Here is a 16,187-nt window from a genome sequence, read left to right as displayed (position 1 = left end):
CACACCACCAGAAGTTTGTTGGTGCATTTCTATGATAGAGCCCGAGTAAACGCAGCTCAACTACACAGGGCAAGGTGGACCAATGCATGCGTGTGATTTGCAAAGAATCCATCGGCGGCAGTACACACCTCTAATCCTTTAAAGGCAGAGGCGGTTGGTTGAGTTCTAGTAGGGCTACACAGTTTCTACATTCGAGTGCCCAGACAGGATCTAGAGAAGTACAGGGTGAGGCAGGGGACAATGCAGGACAACACAACAAAAAGCTCTCACAAAGCAACAAACCAGGAGGGTAGTATTACTGAGGCCTGAGTGCAAAGGCCAGGCTGCCACTGGCTGTGGCCGCTGAGGTCAGTCTGTCTGGCGACTTGTTCTCTCAGGTGCTCATCTTAGACTCCGTGCTTTCTCTGAACGTAGAAGAGTTGGGAAAGGTGTGCTTAACTTTATTTTTTCTTTTTTTAAAAATAAAAACGTGGGTCTTTTCCAGTGGCCCTCCTGACCCAGTCCTCTGAGTGTCAGGATTACAGACATGTGCCTGGCAAGGTTAAACTTGAAGAAATATCTCTATGGCAGGTTTTGTGGTAGAAAAACTGGGTGACCAGCAGGTCTGTGCCACTGTGTGACACCAGCCACCTTTGTCCTTAAGCTGAGGTCGCCCATGGTTAGGAAGCCTTCACGTCTTTCAGAAGATGTGATGAGGTCACTGGAAAGCACGCTCGGGACGGCCCTGTTGGCCGTGGTCCAGGAGGAGCCTGATGTGGGAAAAGGCAGGTGGACAGGACCGGGGAAGTAAATACAGATGCCGGAAGGGAAGAGAGGTGGTTTCTTAAGCTGTACTTAGGCAGCTTCTCCGAGTGAGAAGAGCAATACTGATTCACTCGGTAGCTACCCACAGGAGGGAAGGGCAAGGGGGCAGGGGCAGCTTTCAATTGTGGCTTTCTTGAGCTAAACCCTTGGCCAGAAAACCAGATGGGAGAGGTCAGGTGGCTGAGAGCCTTGGTCTGGGATTCTGAACTAGAGGCCAGAGCTCTATCATTACAGCGTGTGGTTGAATTGTGGGTCCCAGGTTTGGGAAGAGGGTTTTATGTAATTCAATCCTGAAGGGATCTGTTGTGTACCAGATACCCCCAACTACTCTCGGGGTGAGATGTTAGGGGTAAGGCAAGGCAGAGCAGGGCAGTGGGGCAGCGGAGCTGGGGAGAAGAAAGCCAACTTGGATTCCTGTGAGGGAGCCATGCCCAACACTAAAAATAGTTTGACCCTAAATGACCAGGTCCATTGGGGGCAGAGGAGCAAGGAACTCCTCTCTGCGGAAACAGTTCTTTTTTTTTTTCTTTCTTTGCCCTTAAATGTCAGAGTGAGGGAAGCCAGAAAAACTGGAAAAGTTGCTTTTATTAAAGCAATTCTTAAAAATTACATTAATTAGTGTATGTGTCAGTGTGAGCACCCACTGGCTTGCCCTCTGGGGTCAGTCCTTTCCACCAGGTGGGTTCCGAGGATCTGGTTCAGATTGTCAAGCTCGGCGCCAGGCACCTTTCCCTGGGCTCCCCAGTGGACGGCAGAGGGTGTGGCTCAGTGTACGTGTGTCTCACCCAGCCTCCACCGAGTTTTGCTGAGTGGCTTCTGGCAAGCAAGGCCTTGCCTCTAGAACTTGGTTGTCTTCCAGGTAAAGTAGGTGTAGTCAGCGACACCTGCTTCTCTCCACACACTGGCTGGATTAACAGGTAAGACGGTTACCTTGGTGACCCCCGATGGCTTGGAATGGAACCTGATAGCTGGAGAGCTGTGTGTCCTTCCTTAGAGCTGCATTGAACAGCTTTGAGAGTCCCTTCTGGTCCTTGTAGCCTGGTCTGTCTCTGTCTCATCTGAGGACCAGTGCGTGCATCAGGCATCCTCGCAGAGCAATATGATGGTTTGTAAGCATCTGTCCTGATGCACTCTGGCTAGGAGAGGCTGTGCATCTAGGCCGGGGCGGAGGAGTATTGATGTATATGCAGGCCAACTGGTGGCCCTTTAGACGATCCCAGCTCTAATGGGCACCATCTCTCAAGCATCAGCACCATCTTCCTCTTCAAGGTTGTTGCCGAGGTTACCCCCCGCCAGTATCCTGGCTCCTGCTTCTTTTCCATGTTGCCCTTTATTGTGAGTTAGTCGTCTAGGCTCTCAGTCCTGCATCTGTGTGAATCCCAAGCACAGAATCACATAGGTCACTGGGAGCAGGCTTTGAAACAGCGGTGGTATCAGGCTCTAGGGCCAGGGCTTGGGGGTACCGTAAGATCACAGCTTTCTCCAGGGTCTGATTTCCCACCCCCTTCCCTCACAGCGCCTTTTCCACTCCAACAACGATGGTGTCGCGTCCTCGGCTCACAGTTGTTCTTTATAGATCCCTAGCACTTAGGAATCCTTTAAGGGGTTTGTGGCAGTGGCTCAGTGGTTTAAGAGCACTGGGCTGCTGCTCTTCCAGAGGACTTGGGTGTGATTTCCAGCATTAAGATGAGGACAAAAACCACCCGTGACTCTTGCATTGCAGGGTCTCCAGCCAAAGTCTCACCTGAGCTAGTCAGGTCCTCCCGGACTGTAACACACTGCTGTACACTGCCAATTTTCTTTGTTTTTTGTTGTTTGTTTTCAGAACATGGTCTCCTGTGTAGCTCTGAGCTTTCTGAACGTGGTCTCCTGTGGCCTTGAGCTTGCTGTGTAGAGCAGGCTGGCCTCACATAAACTCACAAATCAGTGCTGGGATTAAAAGTGTGGGCTACCACACCCAGCCCCAATTCCCTGTTTTTTTTTTTTTTTTTTTTAATTTNTTTCTGTACTATAGATGTGTTAGGTTATTGATATTGTCCCATAGTTCTTGAGTGCTTTCTTCTGAATTTTTTTTTCTCTGTGTTTGTTTGGGTAATGTTCTTTTTTTAAAGAGGCCTTTAACATTTTTTTAAAAAGATTTATTATATTTATATGAGTACACTGTAGCTGTCTTCAGACACACCAGAGGAGGGTGTCAGATCTCATTACAGATGGTTGTGAGCCACCATGTGGTTGCTGGGACCTGAACTCAGGACCTCTGGAAGAGCAGTCGGTGCTCTTAACCGCTGAGCCATCTCTCCAGCCCCCCAATTCCCTTTTTAAAACTGTGTTTTTTTTTTTTTTTTTGGTTTTTTGAGACAGGGTTTCTCTGTGTAGCTTTGGCTGTCCTGGAACTCTCTCTGTAGACCAGGCTGGCCTCAAACTCAGAAATCGGCCTGTCTCTGCCTCTGCCTCCTCCTCCTTTAATCCTCTGTGCTGGGATTAAAGGTGTGTGCCACCACGCCCTGCTTATTTTAAGCTGTTTTAACACAAGAGGGAAATCAATGAAAAAAGACATTGTTTGCTTTGGGATGACAGATGACAGATTCTGATCAGAGAGGCTCCACCTAGCTCTGTTCAGAAGCCCTTAGCAGTGGCAGGCCTCGAAATGGAGGGCATTTGCCAGGTGTCAGTTTTTCTGAATTCAGTCCACAAAAAAACCCATTCCCAGTTCCTGTCTGGATTGCCTGTTACTTTACGGGAAAGACGGCCCCAAATAAGACATTTATAAATAGCAGCAGCTCCTGCTTCGTCACATCTTGCTGCAGAGCGGCACCCACAGTTGAAACACATTTCAGCACTGACAGACCCCAGCACGGCAGGAAGCAAAACTGTCCTGCATACATATTCAGTGACTTTCTTTTCCTCTTGCAGCCTCCTTCTGTCCTGCCTAGCCCACATAGCGTCTGTGAGCTGAGCTGCACATTCCAGGGTTTCTGTGGGTGTCTGAGCACATGCAGGCCTGTAGAGTGTGCACTGGGAATGTCTTTAACTTATCGCCAGAATGGAACATTGGGAAGAGGCTCAGAGAGGTGGAATCCGTCGCTCCACCTCTGCAAGCCTCGGTGCAAGACTGTTAGCTCCTCTGGGGTCTGTGCGAGTGCATGCAGAGGTTGGGGAATTGCTGGGGATTAAGCCCAGGACCCTGGGCATGCTAGACAGTACTCTACTGAAGTGGAAACTTAAGGGTTCTCTGGAAAGTCGGTTGGATAGTGTAGAAGGAACCTTTAGCTGAAGTGGACACAAGTGAAAGAAGGCAGACTTGTGAAATGGTTAGCTGAAGCAGACACAGGAGAGAGGATGTTCTGCTAAAGCAAGCCCGTGAAAGGGCACGTGATGGATTCTTTGTTAGCCACATGCGTGTATTGGTCCACTTTACCTTGTACAGTAGTTGAGCTGCATGTGTGGGGACTCCATAGAGAGAAACATCAAAAAAAAACTTCTGGTGGTGTGCTGCAGCTTCTTGCCACTTCTTTGGACTCCTCAGACTTGGGCAGATTGGCAAAGTTGTGTCAGCTGAGACAGACGCATGTGCTAAGGCAAGGCCTGCGGAGGACACATGATGTTTGGAGGGAGTACAGATAGAACCTGACAGACAGTGACAGAGGCTGAGGTTGGCTTGCTGGTACAGCTGGCTATGCAACGCTTGTTGGTCTTGTGTCTTCGCTGATCTTCACCGAGAAAGGCAAAGCCTCTATCTAGGTTCTAACTCCTGGTGTTCCTCCTTGTCTTGCCTGCTGACTCACGCTGAGGCTGAGACCTGGCTGTCTTGTCTGCTAGGTAGTAGTACCACTTCGGTCTATGCGTGTTTGCTATGCCAACTCTGCCAAACTGGACTGCTGGTGTGTCTGTGAAATGTTTGCAAGTGGATTGAGCTGCCACTTCTTGCTAACCTGTGAGCTGATGAACTGAACTTCCAGGCAACACAGACAGGAGTTGCTCCAAAGAACCTTTCTAATCAGGTCTCCACACCCCCCACCTCCCAATCCCTTCTTTTCTGATACTTCTGGTGGGTGGTGGGCTAGCAGGGAGGCTAAAACGTTTAAGAATCATCACTAAAAATAGTTTGTTTTTAAAGTTACACTCTACTCTCAGTTGATGTTTCTGGTTTTTGACTATCTTTGAAATGGATGAGTATCCTGTCTGTGACACTCTGCTGTTAGGAGAATAAAATGTGAAAATAGACATAAAAATGAAAAAGCACAAATTCTCCACAATAAAATGATTATATATATTCTAGTGATATGTCACTAGAATATAATTATTTTCAGACACACACACACACGTGTGTGTGTGTGTGTATATATATATGTATGTATATGTATGTATATGTATGTGTGTGTATAAAAAAATATATAGCTAAATTGCCAGGATCCTGTAGTACCTTAAATGAAGTAGCATATTTGCACATAACGTATGCACAGTCTACCATTTACTAGTTAACTTTTGAAAATATTACATTTTATTTGTCCTGTGTGTATGTGTGTGGAGGTCATAAGGTCCAATGAACATCTTACAGACCCTACTATATACCATAACTTTAAAATATCTCTCAATTCTTTCCTTTTTCTTTTTTTTTCCCCTTTTCTTGGTTTTCTGAGACAGAGTTTCTCTTGGGTAGCCCTGGCTATCCTGGAACTTGTTCAGTAGACCAGGCTAACCTCCAGCTCATCCTGCCTCTGTCTCCTGAGTGCTGGGATTCTGGGCATGCACCACCATGACCACCATGCCTGGCTTTTTTGGGGGATAGGGCATCACTGTAGACCTTGGCCGGTCTGAAACTTAACAGTGTAGACCAGGCTGATCTTGAATTCAGAAAGATCCACTGGCCTCTCCTGCTGTGTGCTGGGATTAAAGTGTTGCTACCGTGCCCGACTTTTATGTAACTTGTAATGGGCTTCAATGTAGTGACTTTTAAATTTAAACTAATTACTGAGACATGGTCTTTTAGTTACGTTTCTACTGCTGTGACAAGCAACTTATAGAAGAAATTGGGGGCTCCCAGTGCCAGCAGGTAGTAGAGTCCATGACCATCATGGTGGGGAAACAGGGCAGGAATGGTGCCGGAGCTGTGCCTGGAGCTTACATCTTGAGTCAACCAGGAGGGGATCAGGGAGCTCCCGAGTGAGCACTAACTGGGAATGACACCCCTAAGTGACACCTCCTCCAATAAGGCCACACCTCCTAATCCTTCCCAAACGGTGTCCACTGCAGACTAAGCATTCACATATATGAGTCTATGGGGACCATTCTCACCACACATAGTTTATATACCATGGGCTACTTTTATATTTGAGATCTTCCTTCCTCAGCCTTCTCAGTAACGGACTGTAGCGGAGTAGCCCACGCCATTGGCTCTTAGTCTGCTACGGGGTTCGGGGTAAAACTCAGGACCTAATTAGGTGTTGGGTGTTGAGTGGTACATTCCTAGTTGATGTCCCCGTGTATATTTATGCCACAATTGGCAGGGGAGTATCTTGTGAAGGAAAAGAGACCTTAGATGGTTGTAGTCAATCTTTTGGGTCTGTGACACATGCTCCTTTTGCCAGGAGTGAGTCCACTGCTAACCTTCCCAGCGCTCCAGCTTAGGCTCTACTCAGCAGCAGAAGCCTTGAAAGCTTTAGTCAATAATTAACTTGGAACACAGTCCCAGAGTGGATGGCGTTCATCTTGGCAGCTGTGCAGGTTAACTGGGACAAGTGTCCAGAGTCAGAAAATTAAGGGCATGCGTTAACTAGGGGCCTCTGACAGCTTCTGAAAACAGTGTCTCGGGGAAGGCAGGATCATGTGCCCCGGCCTTGCCACCCGCAGAGATGATTTAAGGGTCTCTGGAAAGCATTCGGGCCCAGAGCGCCCATCCGTCACAGTTACTCAATTTCTTACACCTGCTTTCTCAGCTGATCCTGAGTAAGCGAGGAAACGGTAATATCCATCCCTCCTTCTGACATGAGCTGGGGATGTGGCTCAGTCTGGAGTTAGGTGGCTTTGCTGATGTGTGCCTCTAAGTACTTGTGTTAAACTGCCAAGAAACGAGCTTTAACATTTAAAAATATTTATTTATGCCTCTACTTAGTGGGAAAGAGTTTATATATAGCACGGGCTGATCTTAAACTCCAGGCCCTCCTGCCTCGGTCTTGCATGACCAGCCATGCTCACCTAGCATGTAGAAAGCCACGGTTTGGGTCTCTAGCACCACCTAAAACTGTGGTGGTGCACACCTGTACCCCTGCAGGATCAGAGCGGTAAGGTCACCTTTGGTTATACAATGTATTTTCTAAAGGAACAGAACCGATGTATGTATTGTTAGATTATGTTTATTATAATATAAATAATATTTATACTACTGGGGTCCTAGTAGTCCAACAACGGCTGTCTCCTGACTAAAAGGCCAAGGGCCCCACAGCTGTTCCATCCACACATTCTCAGCCCCAGGCGAGTCCTACGAGCTGCCACTTTTCAGTCTATGATGGAATTCCAAAGGAAGTAGGTTCTAATGTCAGTGATGTGGGTGACCAGGGAACAGGCACTTGCCAGCAAGAGTGAGGGCAAACAGGCAAAAAGCAGCCACAGCTGCTAATGTTGTTCCACTCTGAAGACCTTGACCTGGGCCTCCAGAGTCCCCATGGCTCTCAGCACCAGTGCCCTGCAAGCTCCTTCCTAGGATGGACTTTTAAGCCCTTCCACGGTCTTTCACAAAACATCATGGTGGGGCTGATACCAACTTCTTAGTTACCGTCCAGTGTTCTGTTGCTGAGAAGAGACATTATAGAAGAAAACATTTAATGGGATGGCTAAACTTTCAGAGGGTGAGTCTGTGACCATCATGGTGGGGAGAGGGAAAGTGAGAGAGAACACACGTGCCAGCCTAATATTGACTGCAGTGAGGCTCACTCTTATCCTCAGTGACCAAGAGCAAGCAGGGGAGAAAGAAATACAAAACGTACAGCGTGAGGAGAAAAGAGCCCCCGGCAATGTAATGTTGGAGCGAAGGTTTGTGCTGAAAGATGAGAACCGGAATAGAGGGGCAGGAGCCCCCAGGGCGAGACCCCACTCAGCTAATTCTGCAACTTGTGAGGAGTAATTTAAGACAGGCATCTTGAGGTGTAAGGATACCTGACTCATTTCCTGGCAATGGAAGATGAGTAAGGCAACAGACAACTGATAGGAACGAGCCGTTGGGAAGCACCGGGCTGGAAGGGTGTGCCGCGGTGAGGTGGTGGAGGGGGCAGATGGCAAGAAGATGATGACTGGGCAAGAGTCAGCCAGGATGAGGAGGGTGGGGTCAGGCAAGGGCAGGGTGACATTGGAAACAGCTAGCTGGATGGCTCGGAAGGCAGTGAGGACTCAGAAAACTGCAGGAATCGGAGACGGGTGCAGCAGCAGTTTGGGGCTCTTGGCTACTAGCACAATGCATGGATGTATGGTGTGCCGTTATCATGGTTAAGTTTCCAGGACCAGGTATCTAGAATTAGCCCTCCGAGAAGGTCAGGAACGAGCACTGGGAAACTGGGAAATATCTGATCCCTCTTCAACAACTATGTAGAGCATATTAGACTCGTGCGGAACCATTAGCACCGATGGAATGTTATAGCCACTACATGTAGCACATAGTGGACAGCCTGTGCACTCTGTCCTGAGGTGTTGGAGAAAGCAAATGGCAGCTTTGAGAAGCTGAAGTTTCCCCAGAGTTGCTTAGGGTGTCTTAGTTAAGGTTTCTATTCCTGCACAAACATCATGACCAAGAAGCAGTTGGGGAGGAAAGGGTTTATTCAGCTTACACTTTCCACATTGCTGTTGATCACCAAAGGATGTCAGGACTGGAACTCAAGCAGGTCAGGAAGCAGGAGCTGATGGAGAGGCCATGGAGGGATGTTACTGGCTTGCTTTGCTCAGCCTGCTCTCTTATAAAATCCAAGACTACAAGCCCAGAGATGGTCCCACCCACAGGGGGCCCTCCCACCTTGATCTCTAGTTGAGAAAATGCCTTACAGCTGGATCTCATGGAGGCACTTCCCCAACTGAAGCTCCTTTCTCTGTGATAACTCCAGCCTGTGTCAAGTTGACACACAAAACCAGCCAGTACATTGGGTAACAGAGGATTCATGTGTGGGTCTGCCCAGCTCTTCTCCTCTAAGCCCCATGCCTCTGTGAAGGTAGGGGTGGTAGTTCGCAGTGTCCTGCAGAGTGGCTCTGATTCCCTATCTGCTCCTCTGGCAACTTTGTTTCCATTAGCTCAGTTTGCTGACAGGTGAGCAAACAGCCAGCTGTTCTGCTTGGCCTGGGAATGTGTCCCCAGAGAAGGGAGTCCAGGCTTCACAGCAGAAACATCTGGACACATCAGCAAATCTACCTAGCTTACAGCTCCTGCTTCACAGCCCATCCTGTAGGTCTGAGTCCTCGCACTGAGTCCTGCCTGGTGGTCACCTCTCAGCCCAGGAGAGGCTGAGCTGGAGGGGACGCAGGTTTATCATCATCAGCACCTGTGCCATAGGAACTAGACCTTGCCTCCCCAGGAGATGTGTGCAGTGGCCTGCTCAGGGACCATTCAGGCAAGGAAGACTAGAAGGCAGGGCCTTCTGGCTCAACGCAGAGCAGTGCTAATTCCTGAGGAAGCTGGCACTATTTTATATAGTAATCATTCCAAATATCTGTAAGAGATTATTGAGTTAAGTCATATCGGGGCTGAATGAATCATACATTTGTTATACCACAGCTTCTTCTAGAAAGAAGTTAAATGTGGCTGTGTTTCACACATGTTTGGCGAGGAGAGGACTTGGGGGAGTCAGTTCTTCTACCATGTGCCTCCTAGGGATTGCACTTGGCTCGTCAGGCTTGGGCGCAGGCACCTTGATCCACTGAGCCATTTGGAAGTTCTCCCTACCTTACAGTTTTTCTTGAACTGTGGATTATGACCAGCTGTGGGGCTGTGTAACTCAATGTAGGGGCTATAAAAAAAAATGTGGCAACAGAGACTACAAGTGAATTCAGAGTCAAATGCTTGATGAATCATAGGTGGTTTGGGCAGTTACTTTAAAGCCACTTGGTTCTAAACACACAGCACGAGCATTTATACTGTGCGCCAGTCATCGGAAACACTGCAGCCCTGATCGGAGACTTACACCATATTGAATTGCAGTGTGGTGTTTCTACTGAGCATGCCGGGTTCTCTAATCTTCCAGAAACTCAATGGTTTATGAGCAACAAAGACTTTGGCTATTAATCTTGCCACCGTCCCTCAGCGTGTAAATGTCAAGATTAGTACATCTTGGATTGTCTAGTGTGGAAATGCTTAATTTTAAAAGCATTAAAAGTATTTGGCTTGCTGACTTGAGTTTCTTAATCGACTTATGACTTTTGCTTAGAATTCAGAGAGTTCACAACAGTTTCAGAGATGTTATTAAACAGGTATCTGCCATTTTATACTATGTAATTATGGGATGGGGTGTTTTCAGAAGTGTCTATTATAGAATAAAAATGTCGATTAATTTTGAAACATGCTTAAGGTGATTTGTGTTGTTTGCTATCAAATCTTTTTTTTTTTTTTNACTCACTTTGTAGACCAGGCTGGCCTCGAACTCAGAAATCCGCCTGCCTCTGCCTCCCGAGTGCTGGGATTAAAGGCGTGCGCCACCACGCCCGGCTTTGCTATCAAATCTTAAGTCAAGGTTTATTCAAAAAATGTTTTATCTTACAGTGTTTTGCCTACATGTATGTCTGTGTATCATGTTGTGTGTCTGGTGCCCTTGAGGGTCAAAGAGCTTTTGGTTGTGAGCCACCAGGTGGGTCAGGGGACCTGGATCCAGGTCCTCTGCAAGGGCTACAAGTGCTCTTAATCAAGGAGTCAGCTCTAAGACACCCAGTATTTATTTATTCATCCAAATAGGACCACGCTATGTGGTCCTCGGTAGCCTAGAAATTGGTATGAAGACCAGGCTGGCCTTGAACTCACAGATCCATCTGTCTCTGCCTCCCAAGAGCTGAGATTAAAGGCATGCAACCCAGTTAAGATGTTAAGTTTTTAAAAAAGGAATCTAAAACTACTTATTGACCTTCTTCAGTTTATAAATAGGTAAGTGTAGGTGGAGAACATTCTGATACTACAAGATTGTTTTCCTGCAGAGAGTAAAGGCTTCATTCTTAATGCGAAACCAAGCAATCATATCTACTTCATGCTTTTATTGTTCATGAATGGCAAAAATTATATATTAACTAGGGCTTGTTTTAAAATAAATCTCATTGAGTAGTAAATATTTGAGTTGTATCTGGGGTCATGTAAACATTTCTCATGTAAAAGGGGTAAAATAAGTTGAAGGTGTCACCCTGTCCAGTGGCACCTGCTGGGCACATCCTCTGGAATTGCTCCATGTTGGGTGGTTTCTAACAGCGATGGAGGAATGTCTTAAAGGGACCATGCTTTCTATACTTTGGGGGTAGGCGTCCCAAGGGCATGCTGTTCTTTTGTTCTCTCACCTGCCCTCTTCTGTGGAGGAGGCTGCCTGCACTCTGGGAATAGAGGTAACACAACTGGCTGTCCCAGGTTTTCTGGGTATCTGGAGAAGGAACCCCTTTTTTTTTTTTTTGGCCTTGTCTTGCTTTTGTCCTCTGACCCGGTTAGCTCTCACTGAACCTTTGTGGTCTCCTGCATATTTTTCGGTCAAGTGACACTCTGTCCCTTTGGGATGGTGCCCTTGAATACATAGCACATTGTCCGCAGTATCAGTGTGTTCAAGAGTGAAAGTCTCTTCCCGTCTCAGATCTGGGGAGGAAATGTCCTTTAGGGCTGCTTTCCCATTGCCCAGCCTGTCTTACCCATCACAGCTGGCCTCCTGCGTCCACTACAGCAGCCTGGCCCCAAGTCTTTCTGTGGGTACCCAGCTCTTACTCTGTCAGGGCCTTGATGCAGGCTCAGATCCCTATCCGATGTCCCTGGGGTCCAGACCCCAGGAAGAAGTGTAGTCAATGTTGTAAGGACTCCAGGACTCCAGTGCTCTTCCTTGTGTGTAGGATTTATCTGTCTATACAGAGTTTCATACTTAACATCAGCCAAGACCTGCTCACAGCTGTTCACTCCCTGGCTACCGTTGGTCCTTTTGGACATGTGATGAAGATAGGGACCAGCATTTCAGATTTTAAATGCTTAATGTTTTACCTTAGATTGGGTAATTTATACACAGAGGCATACTGCTCACGGTTAGGACTGGCAGATTCAATGTCTAGCGAGGACCCATCCCTGCATCGGAAGGCAGTACCCTATGTGTACTCACACTGTGGAAAGGCAGGAGGGCTCTCCTAGCCTTCTTGGATAAGGGCACCAGTGGAATCCAGGAGAACGGAGCCGTTGTGACCTAATTACTTCCCAAAGCCCTTCATTTTATTCCCATTGCATTGAGGATTGGGTCCCAACCATTGGAGTGGAAGAGGTGGGTTGCAGACTACGGAACTTGTCAGACAAGAGACAGTTGGCTCTGGCTTACGTTCCAAGCCCGTGCAAGATGTTCCTGACCCGGCCATCTCACAGATGGAGAGAACTGTAGAGGAGGTGAGCCACTGTCTCCAAACTCAGAAGACATATCTCGGATTGAACATGGGCTCTTGTAAGTCAGGCCCGGTTTGTTGCAGTGGTTGTTATCATGGTAATGTCCAGTCTCCAGCAAAATCCTTCCATCTCTTCATAACTTCAGCCCCGATATCACATCACTTTTGGCTGGCCTGATGATAATTAGTAGACCCTCCTTGAGATCAAAGGGGCTCTGATGGAGGCCCTCAACGGTTTTAATCTTTTCTGATTTCCACTTGAATAAACAGCTTATTGAAAAAGGCAAGTCCCATGTGTGGAACCTCACCAAATGCTTGACTGAAAACATTAGCCACCTGCTTTAGCTTCTTGGACCAGCCTCTTTGTTCATGTCTTTTCTTGAGAATTTGACCTTTTGTGGTGGGGTCCTGTTATGTTAGCCTCGCCTGGCTTTTAGTACAGCCAGGCCTTCCCAAGTGCTGGGATTTCAGGTGTCTGACACCACACCCGGCTGCATGGTCTCTTAATCTCATCTTTCTCCTCCTTTTGATTATCTAGTCTCGGGCAATACATCTCTGGGTACTAATCCTGTTCTGGCCAGGCATCTGGACCAGGACACTGTTGCACGCAGGCAATGCCCAATGGGGCTAGCTAACTCGGTCTTAATGATAGCATAGGAGGTCAGGGAAGCACTGGAGGCCTTGTTGTAAAACCCTCGGCCTAGAACCTGGGGGTCACTAGGGTGTCCGTGTCTCCGTGTGTGTGTGTGTGTGTGTGTGTGTGTGTGTGTGTGTGTATATGTAGAGACAGACAGACAGACAGACATCTGGCCAGAGGGCAAACTGGCCTTGTTTTGCTTTGGGACAGGGTCTTTAGTTGGCCCAGGGCTTGTTGGTCTGGCTCTGCTAGCAGGCCACTGAGCTGCAGGGATCCTGTTTCTGCCTGCCCACCACTGGGATTATAAAGTCACCATGCTTGGCTTCTTAGATGGGTTCTGGACATCCAGTGCAGGTCTAGTTTCTCTATAACAAGTGCTTCACTACCCCAACTGTCTCCCAAGGTAGTCCTTAAAGGGAGAAAGACTCAGGAAGACTTGGTCATTTCACAGAAATGACAGGAAGTCTGCCCAGTCCCTCCCTCCCTCCCTGATCAGGTTTTTTGGTATGTAGTCCAGGCTCTCCTGGAATCCTATAGACCAAGCTGGCCTTGAACTCACAGAGATCTGCATCGAAGATCGCTGGAAATAAAGATGTGTGCCACCACACCTGGCACACACCACATCTTNTTTTTTTTTTTTTGGGGGGGGGAGGGGTTTCAAGACAGGGTTTCTCTGTGTAGCCCTGGCTGTCCTGGAACTCACTTTGTAGACCAGGCTGACCTCGATCCGCCTGCCTCTGCCGAGTGCTGGGATTAAAGGCGTGCGTCACCACGCCTGGCTCACATCTTGTTTTCTTAAGGACAGTTAGTGAGTGGAATGTGGCAGCCACCCAAGGCCAGCATCTATGACTTGCTTAGCCACACAGGTAGGTTGCTGTTTCTGATGCTTGTCAGGTGGCAGGGATTCTTCCGAGTGACTTGCGGCTCTAGTTTCAGTTTGATAGTCTTTGTCCACATTGAATGACCTAGTAGGACACTTAAACCCTCACTGTTTCTCCTGCTGGACATGGAGACACCAGTGAATGTGCGCCTCTTTTCTCGAAGCCCGTGACATCCGGAAAAGAGGCCTATTAGGTTTGAATCTGGAAATAAAGAACAAAGAATGCAATTTTCCTGCATAGAGAAGTCAATCAGTCAGGCATTGGCTTCTGCAGAGGTCATTTTTACTGCCTGCCCCTAAGCGGCCCCATCCTGGAGGGGAGCATAGGAAATGTGGGCCTGCCGGTGCAAGAAAAGGTGCTGAATAGCCGTTACTGTGTCTGCCCTTGAAGAGCTCCGGCATCCTTAGGCCTAGGAGCCCAGATCATTATTATTTCAGTATTTGAGGGCTCCTCTCTCAGCGGACATAGAACAGGGCAGCAGAGGAGCTGGGGGTGCGTGGGAGGAACAGGCTGTGTTGTATATTGGAAAACAAGCTGTGCCGGCCCTTCCCCTTCGCTGGGAGCGCATGAGTGAGCGTAAGTCTCAGACTGCAGAGTATTGCATAGAGAAGAGAACATTCTTTGCAATCCAAGGGCTTCTGTCGGGGAAGCGCAGATGCCATTGGAACCAGATGCTAACTAAGCCTGCTTGCGTGCCCAGCTCTGAGGTTATAGGCGCACGACACTGCTCATTTTTAAAAAATGTGCTGGTGATCAACTTTAGGTTCCCGTGCTTGCAGATTACCAAATGAGCATCTCCTCCAGCTCCTGCCCCTGAATTCATGTGTGTAGATAACATACACATACGACTGTGGAAATGATTTCTGCTTTTAGACAAAATTGAGGCTTTTATATATGGTTGTCCATAAATGGCTGATCTCAAGAGCTCTCCCCTTAGGTGCTGGATTGGATCTTCAAATACCTTTATACCTTGGATGGTCAAATACCTTTTAAAGACGTTGAGGGTGTGTGTACTTTCTTGTATAGCTTAGTTTAAATCCTTTCTAGATTACTCACACACACCTAACAGCTATACTTAATTCTTCAGACAGTAACAAGAAAGACGTCTGTGTGTGTTAGTGTGGATACTGTCTGTTTATTCAGACGGGGTCTCCCTTTCTAGCTCTGGATAAAATTGAACTCATGATTCCTTGCCGCAGCTTCCCAAGAACTGGGACGCTTAGTTGGGTGTCAACATGCCCAACTGGATTCCAGTTTAAAAAATAAAATTGCTTAAGTATGTTGCAATAACACTCATGATAAAGAGGGCCAATTGCGTAGTTTTATAATGTATTCTGAACATTTCCCATACTTCGGCTATTCTCCGCAAACGGCTTTTGGTAGCTTTGTATGTTATATTTGTCATGCACCAAGATTTAATGGCCTTTGATGGTGGTGGCCAGGAGTGGCACTACTAGCTTGCATGCAGTGATGGGCCTTTCCTTAAGCAACATGTGCATATGTAAACCTATCTATTTAAATATGTATGTATGTATATATGCATGTATGTGTACCGTGCATGTACCGCATTCATACCTGTGAAGGCCTGAAGAGGAAAGGATAGTTGTGAGGTGCCCTGTGGGTGCTGGGTGAAGGGATTCAAACCCAGCCCTCTGCAAGAGCAGCAAGTGATTTTAAACACTGGGCCATTTCTTCAGCCCTGCAAAATTAGTTTTGTTTGTTCCTTAGAACAACCACATGGAAATGGAATTTCTTGGTCAAAAAGACCATTTATCCGTCTAACCATTTATCTGCTAGCCCAGCTGCTGGGCAGGCTCTGTGGTGCGGTGCCAGCTGCTGCTAGCGTTTGGGGATAAGTTTCCCAGGTGCAGTGTTGCTGGGGTGGCTGTGCTGTAAAGCTCCCGATTCTGCAGCAGATATGGCGAGCACAACAGCAAGAGACTGGGAAGACGGTCGCCCTCCGCACCATCTTCTCCTTCCCAGGAGGATGGGCACACGCCTGGTTTCATTGCTCTGCAGTCTGTTCCCACACCCCTAAGCCCCACATGCAAAAGGATAGAGTTCGTTTCTTATTTTGCCTTAGTCTAGCACATGACTCCGTCCTCCTCTTTGAACTGGAATGAAGTGGGGAGCTGAGCAGACGTACTCCCAGGGAGCAGCAGTCTCCATATCATCTCGGAAAAGGAGACTCATTGGCACGCGGGAGCCTGTGCTGGGCCCTCAGCTCGTGCCAGGCTCCTTCACCGTGGGAACTGGTCATATGCTGGTTGGCTCTTTTTTTTTTTTTTTTT

General features: G+C 47.7%; 1 protein-coding gene across 2 annotated transcripts in view; it reads left to right on the top strand.

Annotated features, from left to right (window-relative positions):
* The window catches only part of Uck2 (uridine-cytidine kinase 2), a 61,801-nt gene that overhangs the window by 21,460 nt on the left and 24,154 nt on the right, over positions 1-16,187 (top strand). The window lies entirely within an intron of this gene.

This window comes from Mus caroli, chromosome 1, assembly GCF_900094665.2.
Source record: "Mus caroli chromosome 1, CAROLI_EIJ_v1.1, whole genome shotgun sequence".
In the NCBI taxonomy this organism is placed as follows: Eukaryota; Metazoa; Chordata; class Mammalia; order Rodentia; family Muridae; genus Mus; species Mus caroli.
This window is presented reverse-complemented; position numbering and strand designations above follow the sequence as displayed.